This window comes from Erinaceus europaeus, chromosome 10, assembly GCF_950295315.1.
Source record: "Erinaceus europaeus chromosome 10, mEriEur2.1, whole genome shotgun sequence".
NCBI classification, from domain to species: Eukaryota; Metazoa; Chordata; class Mammalia; order Eulipotyphla; family Erinaceidae; genus Erinaceus; species Erinaceus europaeus.
In genome coordinates, this window is record NC_080171.1 from 44,449,068 (window position 1) to 44,467,695 (window position 18,628).

The 18,628-nt window shown below is 37.1% G+C and overlaps 1 long non-coding RNA gene across 2 annotated transcripts in view; it reads right to left on the reverse strand.

The window, feature by feature from the left end:
- The window catches only part of LOC132540732 (uncharacterized), an 820,348-nt gene extending 801,957 nt beyond the window's left edge, over positions 1-18,391 (reverse strand). For both annotated transcript variants that reach the window (XR_009551890.1, XR_009551889.1), the window contains exon 1: positions 18,287-18,391. This is a non-coding gene — a long non-coding RNA (uncharacterized LOC132540732). The remainder of the gene's footprint in view (positions 1-18,286) is intronic.
- Positions 18,392-18,628: the final 237 nt, after the last annotated feature.

The window sequence follows — 18,628 nt, forward strand, 5'->3', positions numbered from 1 at the left end:
CTAATCATTTTTGTTTAATCATTTTTCGTGTCTCTAGTCCCAAGCATTATACATTCTTGATGTTTAAGAAATATAATGCAAGCAGATGACTATGCCCATCATTTTCTATGTGTTATGACAGAGAGAAATTGAGAGCAGTGGGTAAAGAGGAAGAGATAAAGAGAGACAACTGCAACACTTCTTCACTACTTGTAAAGCTTCTGCCTACATGTGGGACCAGGAGCTTGTACCTGGAACCTTGTGCATGGTAATAAGTGAGCTCAACAGGGTGTGCTCCAACCTGGCCCTATTTCCTGTTATTTGTTGGTAATAATCATGATATTGAGGATGTACAAAGGTGTCTGGCAGTCTTTCATTGCCTCATAAAGGAGTTAAAAATAGCCTTTTAAAAGCAGACATATTGTAATCAATGTCAGTATTTGATTTATATAAATATTAACAAATTTATTACCATCCGAATTGTAGCTATATTTTGCTTCTAATTTCTTCAAACTTTGCTCTTCCCACTGATATCCTAATATCTTTTTGATTCCACTTCCTTTAATTCCACATATTCCATTTTCTTGTGATTCTAGTTTTGAAAGTCCATTTCTCATCCTTTGAACTACTTTTAGAACTCTATCACCTTGATGCATTGCAATCTCTCTCTCTCTCTTTTAGTCAATCTCATTGATCAAGATGACTGATGGTCTTGCCCAATCCTCATCCCAATACTCCTTCAAGACAGATAATCCTTGCACAGGAAAGAATATGACTTCAACAAGTAGCCTTTTCTATAAATGTGTCTCAGGCAGCCTCTCCCCCCAGCTACCTCAGCTTTAGATATCTGTGGAGTTCTGCATGTGCTGCAGGATAATTATTCAAATTAAGTAGACCTATGAATTTCCATTCTCTAAAGGCCCAGTGATCCATGTGACTCCCATATCTGCACAAATGAGAAGTTCCTGCCTGAATGCAGCAGATGGAAATGGAAATTATATACTCTGGTAGCACTGACTTTATTATAGCTAAATGATTTGCATTTTGAAAGTTGTGAATTTGTGAATTCCTGAAAATACAAAAGCCATAGAAAAAATACAGGGAGATTATTACTTAAGTCTAGGGGCTGGCTACAACTAAAGTAGCTGTTAGGACAGCTGTCAACCAGTAAGCCTACCTGAGCCTCAGTGTTCTTTACTGTGGCATATGTTTATCAATGTCTGTTGGAGCTCATATCTTATTAGGATTGTTGCCAGAGTTGAATGACATAATGCATATGAAAATTGCTTACCAATTAAAGAGTTTTATAAATTCAATAATAATCTTTTATATTCATAAATTCCAGCATAGTGAATCTTTCCTTTAGGTGACAATGTGTAAGACTTAAGTTATAAGAGGTAGTGTTATCAATTTTATGAAGTCCTTAAATGTTTTACAATTTTACATTTCCATTAGTGAAGCTCAATTTCTATTTCCAGTTTTTGTCTGCTTCCACAACAGCATCTTGAGCTTTAAAGGTATAAAGTGCACTCATGTTGAAAGATATTGGAAAACGTAACAGTTTGTTTACCTCAGCTTTTTGTAATCTCTATGATTTGTATACTGCTACTCAATAAGCTGGATTGTCTTCCTGTCTACATGAACTGTGTTATAGTCATTTCAAGTTTAAAATTACTGCAAAAATAATTGATCCTCTCTTTCAATAACCCTGCTGTTTCATGAGTTCTCTTACAATTCGAAGGAATCTATTTCTCACTGATGTTGAAAAACATAATAAGGTCACAGTGGGGGAGCTTTAGCTTCATTAAAGAACATTATTATAAAAATAAAATGATGGAGGGCAAATTGTTTTTGTCCTTGTGGCACTGTTTCTGCAGATTCACATTAATCTGAGCATTTAAAGCAACAATAAATTAGTAATCATCTCTTTATCATTCACTTCACCATGGTAGCCCCTAGTGGCAGAAAGGAATGCCAGTCATTCACATTACAGGGGATTTCTTCCTCTGCAGAATAAAAGGGAATTCAGGCTTTCTACGAATGAGAGATACAGACTGTCAACAACTAAATTTACTTCTGTTTTTAAAATACCAAGGGGCCTTCTTGTGTCTAGCAAATATAGATGCTGACATTATTTAGAAATTGATTGAGCAGAGAAATGAATTGAAATTTTGATCCACTCAGGATTCCATCTATCACAGGAGCCTATAATAGGAAGACGACAAAGAAGGATTTAAGATAGAGAATCAGTGATTGCTCTATTAATCTAGCTTAACTGATACTAAAATCTGACAGAGCACATTACAAGTTGGAGGCAGTAAGGCTTATCAATTCATTACTATGTTCAAGGTTTTCCCCTTGCTTTCTTTTTGCCTTTAGCTCCTGGCAAAGGACAGCCTTTTACAGTTCAATTTCTCAGTTTATTTTTGACTGCTTTTAATTAAATTTGATGGCCTGCTTCTGTACTACTGAAGTTATTGGAGTTGCAAAGCACTTTGCAGTTATAATGATAGCTCCCTTGATGTCTGTTCATTATTAACTGCTTTTCAAAAGTGCTGCACTCAACTCTCATTTTATAAATATTTAAATAACTGAATTTCTATATCATAACTATCTGGGCATAGAAGACAGAAATTCTATTGCGTTTAGTGGGTCACACATAGTAATATAAAAACCTTTTAAATAAATTTTATCTTATAGTACTAATTGGGACAGTACACTTAAATCTTCCTGTATATAATTTATTGGTTAAATAATACTTCAAATTAATATATGACTTAAGAAATAAAATTATATACACATTATTATAAAATAAATCTTATAGAATATGGAATAAACATTTTTCACACAGATAAATATAATACAAAATAAACCAGTTTCTTTTCTGAAGTAATCATTATTGTACATCAGGTGAAATGAAGGAATATGATAACAGAATTATTAGCAATATGTGTATTTTATTGCTCAGAGGAAATTGGCATAGCAAGTAAGAGACTAAAAGTAAAAACTTTAATTCTTTTTAAAGATTTAATATTAAAAAATTATGGCAAATGCTAATAAATTTAGTACAGATACTAAGATATTCTTCCCCAAAACTTTCACAAGTAACAGTAGAACATAACATACAGGTCAGAAGACAAGTTAGGGGTACTACTGGGAAAAAGATGTTAACAGTTGGAACTATGTGACAGACACTGGTATAATAGCTGATTGCCTATATCATTCCTATTACTATCTCTATTTTACTTTTTAAAAATTTTTAAACTTCACTTTATTTGATAGAACATCAAAGAGAGAAATTGAGCAAGAGGGATAGGGAGAAAGAGAAACATCTTCAGCACTGCTTCACCACTCATGACACTTTCCCCCTGCAGATGGGGACCAGGGGCTTGAACTTGCACTTAACCAGGTGCATCTCCATCTGGCTCCCATACTTCTACTTTTCAGATAAGGAAATTAAAGTGCAAAAACATAGGGAAATCTGTTGATCACCAATTATTCAGTAAGTAATAATGTGAGAATTTGGGTATACATAGTCCAGTTTCAGAGTCATGCTCCTAATCATCAAGTTGTATTCCAATAAATTGTGAAAGTTAGTAAACAGAGAAAGGATGACTGGTGAACCAGGATTAAGAAAGTGCTGCCTGTGGCAGAGGGTATGGATCGACCTGCCTATGCCCTTGTTCAGCAGAGAAACAATTACAGAAACCAGACCTATGACCTTTTGTGCCCCTTAGAGATCTTTGGTCCATATTCTTAGAGGGATAAAGAATAGGTAACCTTCCAATGGAAGGGATGGGACATGGTATGCTGGTTGTGGGAATTGTATGAACTATAAACTTCTTATCCCACAATCTTGTTGATCATTCTTAAATCACTAATAGTAATAACAATAAGAAGATGTTGAAAAATAAAAAACACACAAAGCAGAAATTGGACTGGGTTTGGTGTACTCTGGGGTGGGGGTGGGGGGTTCAGTTCCTGATATATGTCAGAGGACCCAGAGGGGGTTGAATTGTTATGTAGAAAACTGAGAAATGTTACACATGTACAAAGAACTGTATTTTATTTTTGTTACTGCATTTTATTGTTGACTGTAAACCATTAATCCTCCAATTAAAAAAAAAAAAGAAAAAAAGAAAGTGCTGCCTATGCTTCAACAGTGTGAAAGACCCACAAAAATTTTCCTATAACTCATGATTTGGAAGGAAAAAAAAATGTCTCAGAGAGGGGTGAGATTCTATTCTGAAAACAGAAAAATTCATAAAATTCAAAATAAAGCAGCTTTTTCTTTAATCCCCCAACTGGCAATTACCTCTCCATTGTACATCATTTTTCTTTTTTTATATTTTTTTTATAGTTTCAAATTACGGAATTACATGTTGACAGGGGTTTGAATCCACACCATTCCCACCACTAGAGTTCTGAATCTTCACTCTTCCCACTGCAATCCACCACAGTTCCCCTAAAGTTGCAGACATGGGCCGACCATCTTCTCTACAACTATCTGTCCACATTTATAAAAGTTACCCCTTATTTTCCTGATTCAATCCTCTCCTCTAAACCACTCATGACATCAAAGCTACATCCATATGTCCCTCTCCTTTTCCTTCTCTCTGTCTGGGTGCTGATGGAGTTGGAGTGCAGAATCCCTTTATCTTCATCCTATCACTTCTCCCCTGCTAGGAGTATGGATCAAGGTTGTTTATGGGGAGGCAAAGGTAGGAGTTCTGGCTTCTGTAGCTGCTTCTCCTCTGAGCATGGGCATTGACAGGTTGATACATACCCCTAGCCTGTTTCTATCTTTCCCTAGTGGACCAGAGCACTGGAGATGTGAGGGTCCAGGATACATTAGTGAAATCATCTGCCCAGAGAAGTTGGAGTGGAGTCATGGCAGCATCTGCAACCTGGTATCTGGAATGTGGCATGACCTAAGTTGAGACAAAATGGAACAGGAACCAGAAAGTAGGATCAGAGCAGATGAGATTAGGGATTTTAGGGTAGAAGAAAGCTAGGGAAACCATTTTAGGCATGTTCTTGGAGGCATACAACTGTAATAGTTTTGCTTGAGTTTGGTAACTAACCTGAGGTTGGATGAGAATGTCTGAGAGAATGGTGTCAGAGTGGATGGAGCACCAGATTTAAAGAGTTTCCAGGTTGACTTCTCAGGCTGGTATCTAAGGTTACAGTCCATAGTAGGATTTCAATAGTAGCATAATGTGGGACAGAAGCACCAGTAGTGATTTGATTAAAGTTGACAGGGTTGGTATGGTAGTAAGGAATCATAGAAAAGGAATTTCAAGAAGTATGGGCATATCCTAGAGGTAGCAGGACTAGGAGAAATGCAGGTCTTAAAGAGGATGCAAGGGGTTTCTTATAGTCTTAGAGAAAGTTAAAATATCAATAATTAATTATTATAGCCAGGTTAGTTGGGGGGCTAAGAGTCTGTGTTATTATACTTAACTTCACTATGATCTGAACGCTTCTAGTGGTATCTGAACATCCTTGTATTTTAAATACTTACAAGGTCAAAAGGTCATGACCTATCTGGCCTAAAGCTGCAATTGATTTAGATGTTTGCAGAGCTTTATTTTCTGATACATTTTTAAAGATCCATAAACAATTAATCCCCTTATCAGAGTATGATCATTTTGCAAATCTAAGATAAATATTATTAAGAGCTAGTATCTGTGTTTAGGGCTATAGTCTAGGTAGTTGGGGAACTTGAGATATTAAATCTATCTACCCCTTCCACATGTCCCATTGCTATTGATAGGACTAAACACTGATAAGACTAGAATTTCACATCTTCCCTGACCCCTGACACTGAAAGTCTATGCCCCCCCCCCCCATTTAGTGACTTGAACATATCATTCCACTCTCTCCTTGCCTCTAGGGTTTGTAAAGAAAAGTTTGATGAAAGTCTTATATTTCTCCCTTTATATATAACTTCTTTTCTTTCCCTAACAGCCTGCAAATTTTTCTCCTTGTTGTTGAGTTTTAATAATTTTATAAGAATGTGCCTTGGTGTTGGTCGTTTTGGATTTGTGAACCTGGGTGACTGATCTGCCTCTAAAATAGGTATATTCTGAGGATTGCCTATGTGAGGGAAATTTTCATCTAAAATTTCTCTGAAAATTACCTCTGGACCTTTGACCCAGTCTACTTCCTCAGGTATCCCTACAACTCATATATTCGATCTTTATATGGAGTCTGCAATTTGACAGAGACTAGCTTCATTCTTTCTAAACCTTTCCTCTCCCTCATCTTTGAATTGGAAGAGTGGGATAATTGTATCTTCTAGATTGGAAATTCTCCCTTCAGCATGTGTGAGTCTATTACCTAAGCTTTCTACCTAAGATTGAACTGCACTAAAGATGTCTTTCAGTCCTTGCAGTTCTGTTTGAAATTTTTCCTCCATGCTGCTTAACTGCTTAGTGAGCTCTGCTTTGAGTTCTTCTTTCACACTTTGCAGCTTATCAAATTCCAAAGAAAAATTCTCTTTCAACTCTTGCTTATATTCTTTTAAAGTTCTCATAATATTCCTATAGTTTGTCTCTGATAGACTTTCTGTATCTGGAATTTCTTGTATTTCATCTGATTTACTTTTCTCTGTTTGATGTGACATGCTATCTAACTTTCTGCCTCTGCTTTCATATGTATGGTGATGGTTATGTTGGCCAGCAGGTGGTGCTGTTGTGGTCTTTGCTTTCCACTTTTTTGAATCTGTGGCAGTGGGTGGGGGGTGAGGGGTGTTTTGAGCTACCTTGTGGGCTGAGTTTTGTCTTTGTCTTAAACTCAGACTGAGAAAAAAACAAAAGCGAACAGAACCTGAGTCAAAGATTGTAAGGTTTTAAATTTCAGTTTCTTTTCTTCAGGGGAGTCTGCAGCATTTCTGTCCAAGATGGTGTGGGTCAGTGCCCAGCCATCAGCCCAGAGCTCTCATTTCGATAGACCATGTCTTCCAACCCACTGTTTCTCCAACCATGCGCTGGCAGCCATTTGAGTCTGTGGATTTTTTTTTCAGCTATAAATTATGTGTCCAGTTCTGTCTCTTGTTGTGTTTAATAGTTGTATCAGGGAGAGTGAAGGTCCAATTGCAGCTACTCCATAAACCTTTTTTAAAAAATATTTTATTGATTTAGTTTCCTTTTTTGTTGCCCTTGCTGTTTTTATCATTGTTGTGGTTATTATTATTGCTGTTGTTGCTGGATAGGACAAAGAGAAATGGAGAAAGGAGGGGAAGACAGAGATGGAAAGAAAGAAATAGACACCTGCAGACCTGCTTCACTGCTTTGAAGGGACCCCCCTGTAGGTGGGGAGCTGGGGGCTCGAACCTGGGTCCTTATGCTGGTCCTTGAGTTTTACACCATGTGTGCTTAACCCGCTGCTCTATCGCTCGACGCCCTGTACATCACTTACCTAACCTTGAAGTCCTGACTTCTGTTTCTTTCTCTGAAGAAAATGAGTGTGGTATATTTTAGACAGAACTATTATTTGAAGTAAATGTATTAGTGAAGGAACATTTACCCCTGCTTGTTCCATAATGCTAGTAATCAACTTATATTACCCACTTCTCACTCTAAAACTCTGGTGCTGTGATTTTTTTCTCCTTCTCTCTCTCTCCTCTCCTCCCTTTCCCTCTCCTTCTCCCTCATTCTCACTCTCTCTCTCTCTCTGTCTCTCTCTCTTTCTCTGACTCCTCCCTCTTTGTCTCTATGAAAATAACCATTAAATATTTTAGGGAAATTGCAACATGGCTGAGACTAGAATCAAGATCCACAACAACCAAAATGGACTGAGTAAAAAAGTACAGAAGGCAGAGAACATAAAATTACAGTAATCAATATTGAAACGAGAAGAGTATATACATGATAAAACAAAAAAGAACTGTGATGATAAAAGAGTTTTTGGAAAGCCATTGTTTATATAAATAAATATGGTGCTGTCATGAAAGACAGGACTGAGAAAATGTTTCAGAATGAATAAACCTGAGGAGACATGACAACTATTAATTAAAGGAAAAAGCCATTAAGCTGAGGTGGATCTAATGTCATGATGCCCTACATAACCAAACCAGCTAAGTCATTAAATATCTCAAGGTTAAAAAATTGAAACCTAAGGACAACCAAACATAAACAGTCAAGTAGACTGTAAGCCATAGCTAGTTAATGATTTCCTTTGCTTACATTTTTTTATCTCTTTCTAATTTTTTTAACTATCTTTATTTTATTTGATAGAGACACCCAGAAGTGGGTGATAGGGAGAGACAGAGAGACACCTGCAGCATTGCTTCACCACTCGCAAAGCTTTCCTCCTGCAGGTGGGGACCGGGGGCTCGAACCCGGGTCCCTGTGCATTGTAACATGTGTGCTTAGCCAGGTGTGCCACCACCCAGCCCCACTTTTTTTCCCTGTATACAGTTATCTTGTCAGGATCTGTTAGTGAAATGCTCCTAATAACTGATCTGGTGCTGTCCTACTAAAAGAGGCTTTTATTCAAATAAATTCTCAATTTTAAAAATATGTTCTAAGTTATATTTAAAATTACCAAATGCAATGCATGGCTATTGTCTAGAGTCCACATTACAACAAGAACATAATATAAAGCATTTACTCTAATAATATAATTAGAATATCAATAATAGATTATATCAATGTGTTTTATCAGTGTTATAGCTATAGTAGTTGATTAGCCTACAATAATTGTGTAAAATAACATCTTTGTCTTTTGGATTCCTACACTGAAGTATTTTGTAGGAAAGGCCAATAATATTTGCAACTTATTTTTAAATGATAAAGAAAAACAAAGCCAAAGAAATATCTCACTTGGATAGTGTGTTTCTTTGCCATGAGTGCCACCCTCTTTTGAGCCTAGCCCCCAAAACATTGAAGGAAGCTTTGGTATTGTGTATTTGGTATCTCTTTCTCTCTCCCTCTTTGTCCCTATCTGAAACAAAAACAACAAACAAAGCATAGATAATGTGTGTTTGTGAATAAAGAAAAGTAAAGCAAATGGAATAAATGTCACAAGTAATTGGAGTAAAAAGTACACAAGTGTTTCTCATACTTTTCACAGCTTATATTTTAATTCTTCCAAATAAAACACTTTTTAAAAAATCAGCAGAAAGGTAGAAGATAGTCAAATAAGTCTTCTCCAAAAATAAAACATAGAAAAAGATGAAAGCCATTAAAGGAAAATTAATACATAGTGTCCAATGATTGACTAGGAGTAAGAGAAGACTGTGGCACTTGATAAAATTTAAGTATCAAAAAATTATACATGACAAAACCAACACAAAAACATCAACCTTTAAACTGAAATTAGTTCCATACTAAAATACATCTTCACACATTTCAAAAATCCCAGTGAATATTTGTAAAGGAGAAAGCAAAAAAAAAAAAAAAAAAAAAATTATTATCAATCACAAATGAAAAGTTAAACAAACTGGTATTAGTATTATGTTTTCATAATTATGAGGGAGAATTAGTTTCTACCTATAAAATATGTATGTGAACAAACATCAAAATATTGGAAGGGTGGAAAACATATGAAAATAAGCAGGGAATCCATGCTTTAGGATGTGGTGCAGTGGATAAAGCACTGGATTCTCAACCATGAGGTCCCGAGTTCAGTTCCTGGCAGCACATGTACCAGAGTGATATCTAGTTCTTTTTTTCCTCCTATCTTTCTCATGAATAAATAAATAAATTCTTTTTAAAAAATCAGGGAATCCAAATGTATTATTATTATTTTTTACAGGAACACTTCTCAGCTCTAATTTATAGTGGTGCAGAGGGCCATTGAATTTGGGACTTTGTAGCCTCAGGCAGGAGAGTTTCTTTGCATAATCATTATGCTATGTACCCTAACCCATTCTACACCATTCTAGGGAGCTATTTTGAACTGTGTTTATGTGGAAAATAATAAAATCAAAGAGAAGGAAGTGCAAACCAGAAACAAGAAAACCAAAGATGAGAAAAGACAGAATAAAACTAGCTGAATGGGGGACAGGAGAATGAAAACTAGAAGAGTGCAGTTTAGCATATTGAGTGGAGGCAATATAGTTATGTCACTTGTTAGCGTGCTACTACACAGAACCATATAGGAAACGTCAAAGAGAACTACTGTTGTGTTGTCTCTACCTCCCTACTTTTCTCCTCTATGAAAAAAAACCCTGTGGTTCTGGGTGATTAATGGTGGGTTACAAGATGCAAGATTATATATAGGATACAGTTCCACACTACACCCACTATCAGAGTTCTGCCACCCTCCCACTTCCCAAAGGCAACCACCATAGTTCTCACAAAGTCTTAAACACAGTTTGCTTCTGTATTTTTTCCAAGTTTATGTGTATCAGTTTTCTACAGATCTAAGTGAACATTTGCCATCTACTAAACATGAGTAAAAGCAAAGGTTAATGCTTAAAAAATTACCAACTTGGAAATAGCATTTACTTAGTCATAACCATTTAAACAATGAATACAGACACTATCAAACCAATCTGGTCCCACACAGCAATAGTATAGTGGGAAAGAAGTCCTAGGTTTAATGTGTCTGTCCTAAATTGTTTAAATGTATCACAATAGATGACTCATGTCCAATATTTAAAGCTAACAAATGAAGATAAAAATATTCAAAGTAAAAAATAATAATCCCAAATGAACAGAGAGATGAATTTTGTTCTTTGTTGAACTGCATCTTACTTTTAAAATGTTAATTAATTTGTTTGTTTGTTTCTTCTGGATAAAGCCAGAGAAAGAAACTAAGAGGCAAGTGTAGAGAGAGGGGGAGACAGATACCTGCAACACTGCTTCATTGCTTATTAAGCTTCTCCCTGCTGGTGGGGGCCAAGTGTTTGAACCTGGGTCCTCATGCATTGCAATTTGTGGCAGTGGACTTGTGATTTTTCTTTTTACTAGAAATATATAAGAATGGTTATGTTCATCCTTTAAGAAACTATTGCCATACACAGGAGCTTGCCAAACAAACAACAACAACAACAACAAAACAGTAGCCAAAATGTCTCTTAAGTCTTTGTGAGAACTGTGTAAAACTATGGAGGTTGAAGGGGTAGAGGAGTAGAAAACATTGGTGATGGGTATGGAGTATTTTCTTATAATCTTGTAAACCATTTTAATAACTAATAAAAATAGAATAAAACAAACAGAAAGGAATGTGACAACCAAAGCCAGGTGAGGAGAAAGCCCCTTTAATCCTGTTGTTGTTAACTATTAGATTGCGAGTTTCTGTTTTATTTATTAGGATAAAAGTATTTTTAGAGATTACAGCAATTCTTAGTGGTTCATACCACTTGTCATTTCAGCAATAAAATACACTAATTGTTACACAAAGAATTCCCATCTTGAGTTTTTTTTCCAAGTGTAGAATCTCCTAAAATTTTATATTACATGACATATTATAATATTATATGACTCATTTATAAAAGGAAGACCATCTACTACTAGGATAAATTTCAAAAGATACTGCCAACATTTCTTGCTGTTCTCCCAGCTTTAAAAGCAATTGGTTAGGACCAGGTGGTGATGCACCTAGTAGAACTTGCACATTACTGTGCATGAGCACCCAGGTTAAAGTCCCTGTCCCCACTAGCAGAGGGAAACTTCATAAGAGGTGGACCAGTGGGGTAGCTTACTTTCCCTCTATTTCTAGCTGTTTCTATCATAAAATAAAGGGGGAAAATTGCCTCTGAGAGTGTTGGAGTTGTCATGCAGGCCTTGAGCCTCAGGTGGAAAAAACAAAAAAGATCACCATAGGGAGTCGGGCGGTGGCGCAGTGGGTTATGCGCATGTGGCGCAAAGCGCAGGGACCGGCGTAAGGATCCCGGTTCGAGCCCCCGGCTCCCCACCTGCAGGGGAGTCGCTTCACAGGCGGTGAAGCAGGTCTGCAGGTGTCTATCTTTCTCTCCCCTCTCTCTCTGTCTTCCCCTCCTCTCTCCATTTCTCTCTGTCCTATCCAACAACAAAGAGCAGTAGAGCACCAGCACTGCATAAAAACACACACACAAAAAAAAAAAGATCACCACTTCAAAAACACTATGATTTTCTCTTTGTAGGGCAGGGATAGGTAACATAATGGTTATGCAGAGACTCTCATGCCTGAGGCTGCAAAGTTCCAGGATCAATCCCCCATATCACCATAAGCCAAAGCTGAATCGTACTCTGGTAAAAACTATATTGTAGGTTTCAGTACAAGGAAAGAAATATTTCATATCTCCCAAACTTTTGTAAAATTATTTTTTTCATTATTAAAAAATGTTTGAAAATAAGGTACATTCTTTTCTTGCTTTCAACTCCTTTCTGGAGTAGATGTTAAACATTTTTACTTAAGAGATATAATACATAAAAAATATATCTCTTCCACACATAGAATATGTTTATTGTAATTTCTATGTTGCCAGTATTGAGTGTAGCAATATTTTTTACTTTAGCAACTGGTATATACAGGTCTGTTACAGATTGTGTCATATATCTGTTATGGAGAAATGCAACAAGTACAAGTAACTATTATCTCTACCTAAAATATCAGTAAATTATGGTGGCATTGATCACTCACTCTACTAGTGAAAAACAACAATGATTTTTTTAAAATGTTAGGTTGGGACCAAGAGAGCTCAACAGGTAAGATACTTTCCTTATCATGCTAGGGGACTGGATTCAAACCCTAATATCACATGGGAGCGCCAGAGCTCTAGGTTCAGCACTAAAGAAAATGGAAATTTTTCTCATTTGTAGAATAAAAATAAACACCACTTTGTACAGTTGGAATTTGCATTTTGAATTCCATAGTAGAATGTGTTCATTTACTATCTACTCTTTTCAAAGGTTTTCATAGATCTAGAGGAAACGATGATAGTAGCTATTCTGAAGTTTTTATATTTGAGGTGTGATTTTTATAGCAAATATTTAAGGAGGTCTGATATAATAGATATGATCCTAAAGGATGTTTTTCACTTTAGACAGCCAGAAACTTCCTTTTATCCTCACAATGTTATTTAAAGTTTTTTTTTTCAGTTTTATTATTAAGTAGAAATACTGAGTGTTTTTTTTTTATTTCATTTGGGAATTACTGGTTTATAGTTGACAGTAAAATAAAATAGTTTGTACATGCAAGGAATACTGAGTATTAATTAATTCTTTCTTTATTGCAATAGTCAGGAAAGATCATGCTGACTATATTTTCACAAACTCTTCCCATATACCCTGTGGTGACGCAGTATACTGGCAACCATGGATGTAAGTCCCGGCACAGTGCTGATGTCCGCCTTGATCTGCACAGGCACATGGTGGATTGTGTGTGGATCCAACTGTACTGGTGTATAAAACATTGTGGGTGGACTGAATAGACTTAAAAGTATAGCTTGAAATGTTCCTACTTATGACCACAGATGTGAGCTCAGCTCTACAGGGATGCAGAAGTTATATAGGCTCCTAAGCTGAATATAGGCCCCAGATCACATCAAATCAATGGGGTTTACAATCAACAATATTTAGACACCTTTCTCATACTTGGGAGCTACTCTCTTCCCTGATCCAGCTTTCTGGTCCTTCTTCCAGCCATGACAACATCTCCCCAGACAATAATTAGGATCTACCTGCATATCAGATTTCAGGATCAGGCAAAAAAGAAAACAAACAAACAAACAAAAAACATTAGTATAGCCACAGGCCCTTTGAAATATAACTAAAATATGCCTACTAGCTATCTACAAAATGGAGAACCCCCAACTCTTCATCTGCACTATTCCAGCCTTTAGGTTCATGATTGGTTAACAATTTGTTTGGCTTTTTATGTTAACTCTCTTGTCAACCACCAGGTTCCAGACAATAGCATGATGCCAACCATACATCCCTGGACAGACAACCTCACCAATGTGTTCTGGAGCTCCGCTTCCCCAGATCCCTTCCCCACTAGGGAAAGAGAGAGCCAGGCTGGGAGTATGGATTGACCTGTCAACACCCATGTTCAGCAGGGAAGCAATTACAGAAGCCAGACCTTCCACCTTCTGCATCCCACAAGGACCTTGGGTCCATACTCCCAGAGGGTTAAAGAATAGGAAAGCTGTCAGGGGAGGGGATGGGATACAGAGTTCTGGTGGTGGAAATTGTGTGGAGTTGTACCCCTTTTATCCTATGGTTTAGTCAATGTTTCATTTTTATAAATATTTTTTTAAATTTTTTATTTAAGAAAGGATTAATGAACAAAACCATAAGGTAGGAGGGGTACAACTCCACACAATTCCCACCACCCAATCTCCATAACCCACCCCCTCCCCTGATAGCTTTCCCATTCTCTATCCCTCTGGGAGCATGGACCCAGGGTCATTGAGGGTTGCAGAAGGTAGAAGGTCTGGCTTCTGTAATTGCTTCCCTGCTGAACATGGGCATTGACTGGTCGATCCATACTCCCAGTCTGCCTCTCTCTTTCCCTAGTAATGTGTGTCTCTGGGGAAGCTGAGCTCCAGGACACATTGGTGGGGTCTTCAATCCAGGGAAGCCTGGCCAGTATCCTGGTGGCATCTGGAACCTGGTGATTGAAGAGAGTTAACATACGAAGCCAAAAAATTGTTGAGCAATCATGGATCCCAAGCTTGGAATAGTGGAGAGGAAGTGTTAGGGGGGTACTCACTGCAAACTCTAGTGTACTTCTGCTTTCAGGTATATATTTTGCAGTAGTTTATGGATACGTGTGAACATAAGCTCTCATTCACAGAAACTAGTGTATATCTAGGTTGTGGGAGGGATGGGTCACAGTCTTTTGGTGGTGGGAATGGTGTTTATGTACATTCCTAGCAAAATGTGGACATATAAATCAGTAGTTAATTAATATGAGAGGGGGAAAATCAGTTGTATGTATCAAAGTTTCTCAAAACACAAACTGAATCTTTTTAATATATAGGCTATGTATTTGATATGCGGACTCTCTCAAAAGCCTAGACCAAGTAGATTAGAAGCATCCAATAGCACAAGATACTGGGTACTGTACAGCAAACCATAACAAAAGGACTTTTCAAAGTTAACCCAATTACCAAATAATGTGATGATAACATTAACTATCGATTGTCTTTTTGAACCCTAAGACAGCAGGAACCTCACATCTCCACTATAGAGCCCCTACTTCCCCCAGACCTGGAACCCTTGGATAGGGCCCACTTTCCCGTATGCCTCTCCCAATCCATACCAAACAATATTGCATCCACCAATCACAACCTAATCAACGCAAGGATTGCCACCTCAACATGCTTCACCTCAGACTGTGTCCAGAGACTTCACGTGTGGAATGACAACCCTTCAGCTTCATTACTCGGGTGAGATCTTTCCTTTTATAGTACACTCTAATTTCATCTCAGGTGGTTCACTTTCTAACAAATAAATTTTTTTTAAAAGAAGTACAGCCGGGAGTCGGGCGGTGGCACAGTGGGTTAAGCGCACGTGGCGCTAAGCGCAGGGACCGGCCTAAGGATCCCGGTTCGATCCCCGGCTCCCCACCTGCAGGGGAGTCGCTTCACGTGCGGTGAAGCAGGTCTGCAGGTGTCTATCTTTCTCTCCCCTCTCTCTGTTTTCCCCTCCTCTCTCCATTTCTCTGTGTCCTACCCAACAACAAAGCAACGTCAACAATGGCAATAATAACCGCAACGAGGCTGCAACAACTAGGGCAACAAAAAGGGGGAAAAATGGCCTCCAGGAGCAGTGGATTCATGGTGCAGGCACAGAGCCCAGCAATAACCCTGGAGGAAAAAAAAAAAAAAAAGAAGTACAGCCAGCCAGAAGTTACTTTTTTTGGCAGCTCTGCTCCTCCTGGTCAGAAGCACCTCGATGGAGGTGCACCACGTATCCGCCATAAATACTTCTCCTGGGAACTTAACACATGTGACTTTGCTAGCTGGTAAACTTTTAGACCTCTCTACAACCATGAGTAACCTTTACCAGAGCTGATAATTGTTTATTTTATGGGACTAAACTTTTGATAACTATGTTCAGAATTTATGGACCTAGCATACTCTTAACCCTTGATGATACGTGCTTATTTTGCCTTCTAACTTTTTCACTTTAATAAACCTTTTATTGTTTAAACCAGTTCCCAGCTCCCCGTTGTGAATACTTTTATATGCCATAGCAGCCTCCACAAACTCCTTTTTAAGTTAAAGAACAACAATATCCTTTTTCTTTTCCTTATAAGCTATTATTCCTTCTCTTTTATATACACACTCTCTCTCTCTCACACACATATATATGTATATACACACATACTTATATGCACATTAGATTTCTTTTTTTACTTATTTATGAAAGACGAGGGGGAGAGAGAGATAACCTGCACATCATGCTGAAACATGTAATGCCAGGGATCAAACTCTGGATCTCATGCCAGCTATCTGGCTTTTACCACTGTGTCACCTTTTCCAGGCCACAATATCCATTATTTTAACCATCTTAATCATCTTAGTTTCTTTTTTAATCATTTATTTATTTATTATTGGATAGAGACAGAGAGAAATTGAGAGGGGAGGGGAAGGTAGAGAGGGAAAGAGATAGAGAGACACCTGCAGCCCTGCTTCACCACTTGTGAAGTGTTTCCCCTGCAGGTGGGGACCAGGGGCTTGAACCCAGATCCTTGCACACTGTAGTTAGTGTGTGCACTTAACTGGTATGCCACCACCTGGCCCCTAATCCTCTTGGTTTCTAATATCCAATTACCCAATTCTTTTTTAGGAATTTATTTTCTATTGCTTTTATCTTCATTCATTCCATTCTAATGTTCAATGGTTTCTTGTGTGATGAAATCTAATATTAGTTATTTAAGCTTTATATTGCAGATGCCTTGAAGATTTACTTTACTTAGTAACAAATTTTTTTTATATTTTTTCCTTTTGTTTTGTTGTTGTAGTTATTATTATTGTTGTTGATGTTGTTGTTGGATAGGACAGAGAGAAATGGAGAAAGGAAGGGAAGACAGAAAGAAGTAGAGAAAGATAGACACCTGTAGACCTGCTTCACCGCCTGTGAAGTGACTCCACTGCAGATGGGGAGCCAGGGGCTTGAACCAGGATCCTTATGCCAGTCCTTGCACTTTGCGCCACGTGCGCTTAACCCGCTGCACTACTGCCCGACTCCCAGTAACAAATTTTTAGTAATTATTTTTTTAGTAACTAATTTTTAAGAGTTGCTGTGAACCTAAGTGTGGCAGTAACTATTAGATACTTCACCAGTGTAAAATATTAAATATTTCTATACTAAAATATAGATAGTACTAACACATTTATGCTTGTGATGTTTTGGGGCTCAACACAAATTAAAGTCCACAGGTCATTGAAGGAGGAGCATAATGAACCAAATTCTGGAGCTAATATTCCAGATTGATAACTTTCCATTTTACTCTTCTGACTATAATTACTTTTTATTAAAACAAGAAATGGTGGCTTTTTTTTTCATTTATATTCTTTGTATTTGAAGTCATTGTCTGTGGACATATTGCCACATTTACCTACAAAGCCACTTCAGTGTATATATAATTCCTGTTTAATATGTATCAAATTCAAACGCCTTGAAAGAACATTCTCAGTTGCTTCAGCACAGCTAATGGTTGCCTTTTTTACAACTTGTACTTAATGACTATCTTTGGACATATACCACTACTAGCATATATATACATATATATATGTATATATATGTGTGTGTGTACATGACATATAAATATTACTTTTATGTGTTGGCATAATAATATACAAAATAGTATATCTGTGTAGCATGTCCCCAGTGGTGAACAATGACTACTTGATGTCAGAAATTGATATTTATATACCCTAAATATATTGAGATGCAATGTATAACAACTGCCTTAGATCATTCTGAGAGTCAGTTTCATTTTTAAGTTAGTCTTGTTATCTCATAACTTCTATATCACTTACATTTCCTTAAATTATTAAAAACTTTTTTATTATCTTTATTGATTTATTGGATAGAAACAGCCAGAAATTGAGAGGGAACGGTTTGTGGGGGCCAGCCGGTGGTATACGTGGTTAAGTGTACACATTACTGTGTGCAAGGACCCAGGTTCAAGCCCCTGGTCCCTAACTGCTGTGGTGAAGCAGGACTGCAAGTGTCTCTCTGTCTCTCTCCCTCCCTATCTTCCCTTTCCCTCAATTTCTCTCTGTCTCTATTCAATAATAAAAATAAAGTTTTAAAAAAGAATTATAAAAAGACATTTTAAAAAAGTTGGTTTGTGAACTCTGTTATATATATTAGAAAGAGGCAAGACACATTGTATCTTGGAGAACTGAACTTACCTGGAGCTGAAGCTCATCATTTCCTTCAATGCTGGTGCCAACATGCTGTCAGTCAGACACCTTTAACTGAAATAGCATAGGCCAGGAACTGCTTACTTTTTATTCATACCTGGAACAAAATATATTGTCAGTCATTTTTTTTCATCTTTTTTCCTTCAAGCATAATATGATATTCATTATATTTACCTGTTACATTAGATACTCATTTATCAGAATGTTCAACACAAAGTAAAGAGTTATTGATATAAACTCTTCACTTCTATAATTTACAATTGATTAATGAACCACCTATAAAAGCCAAAGGTACCATCTGTATTTTATCTTTTATAAAATGTTCCTTAA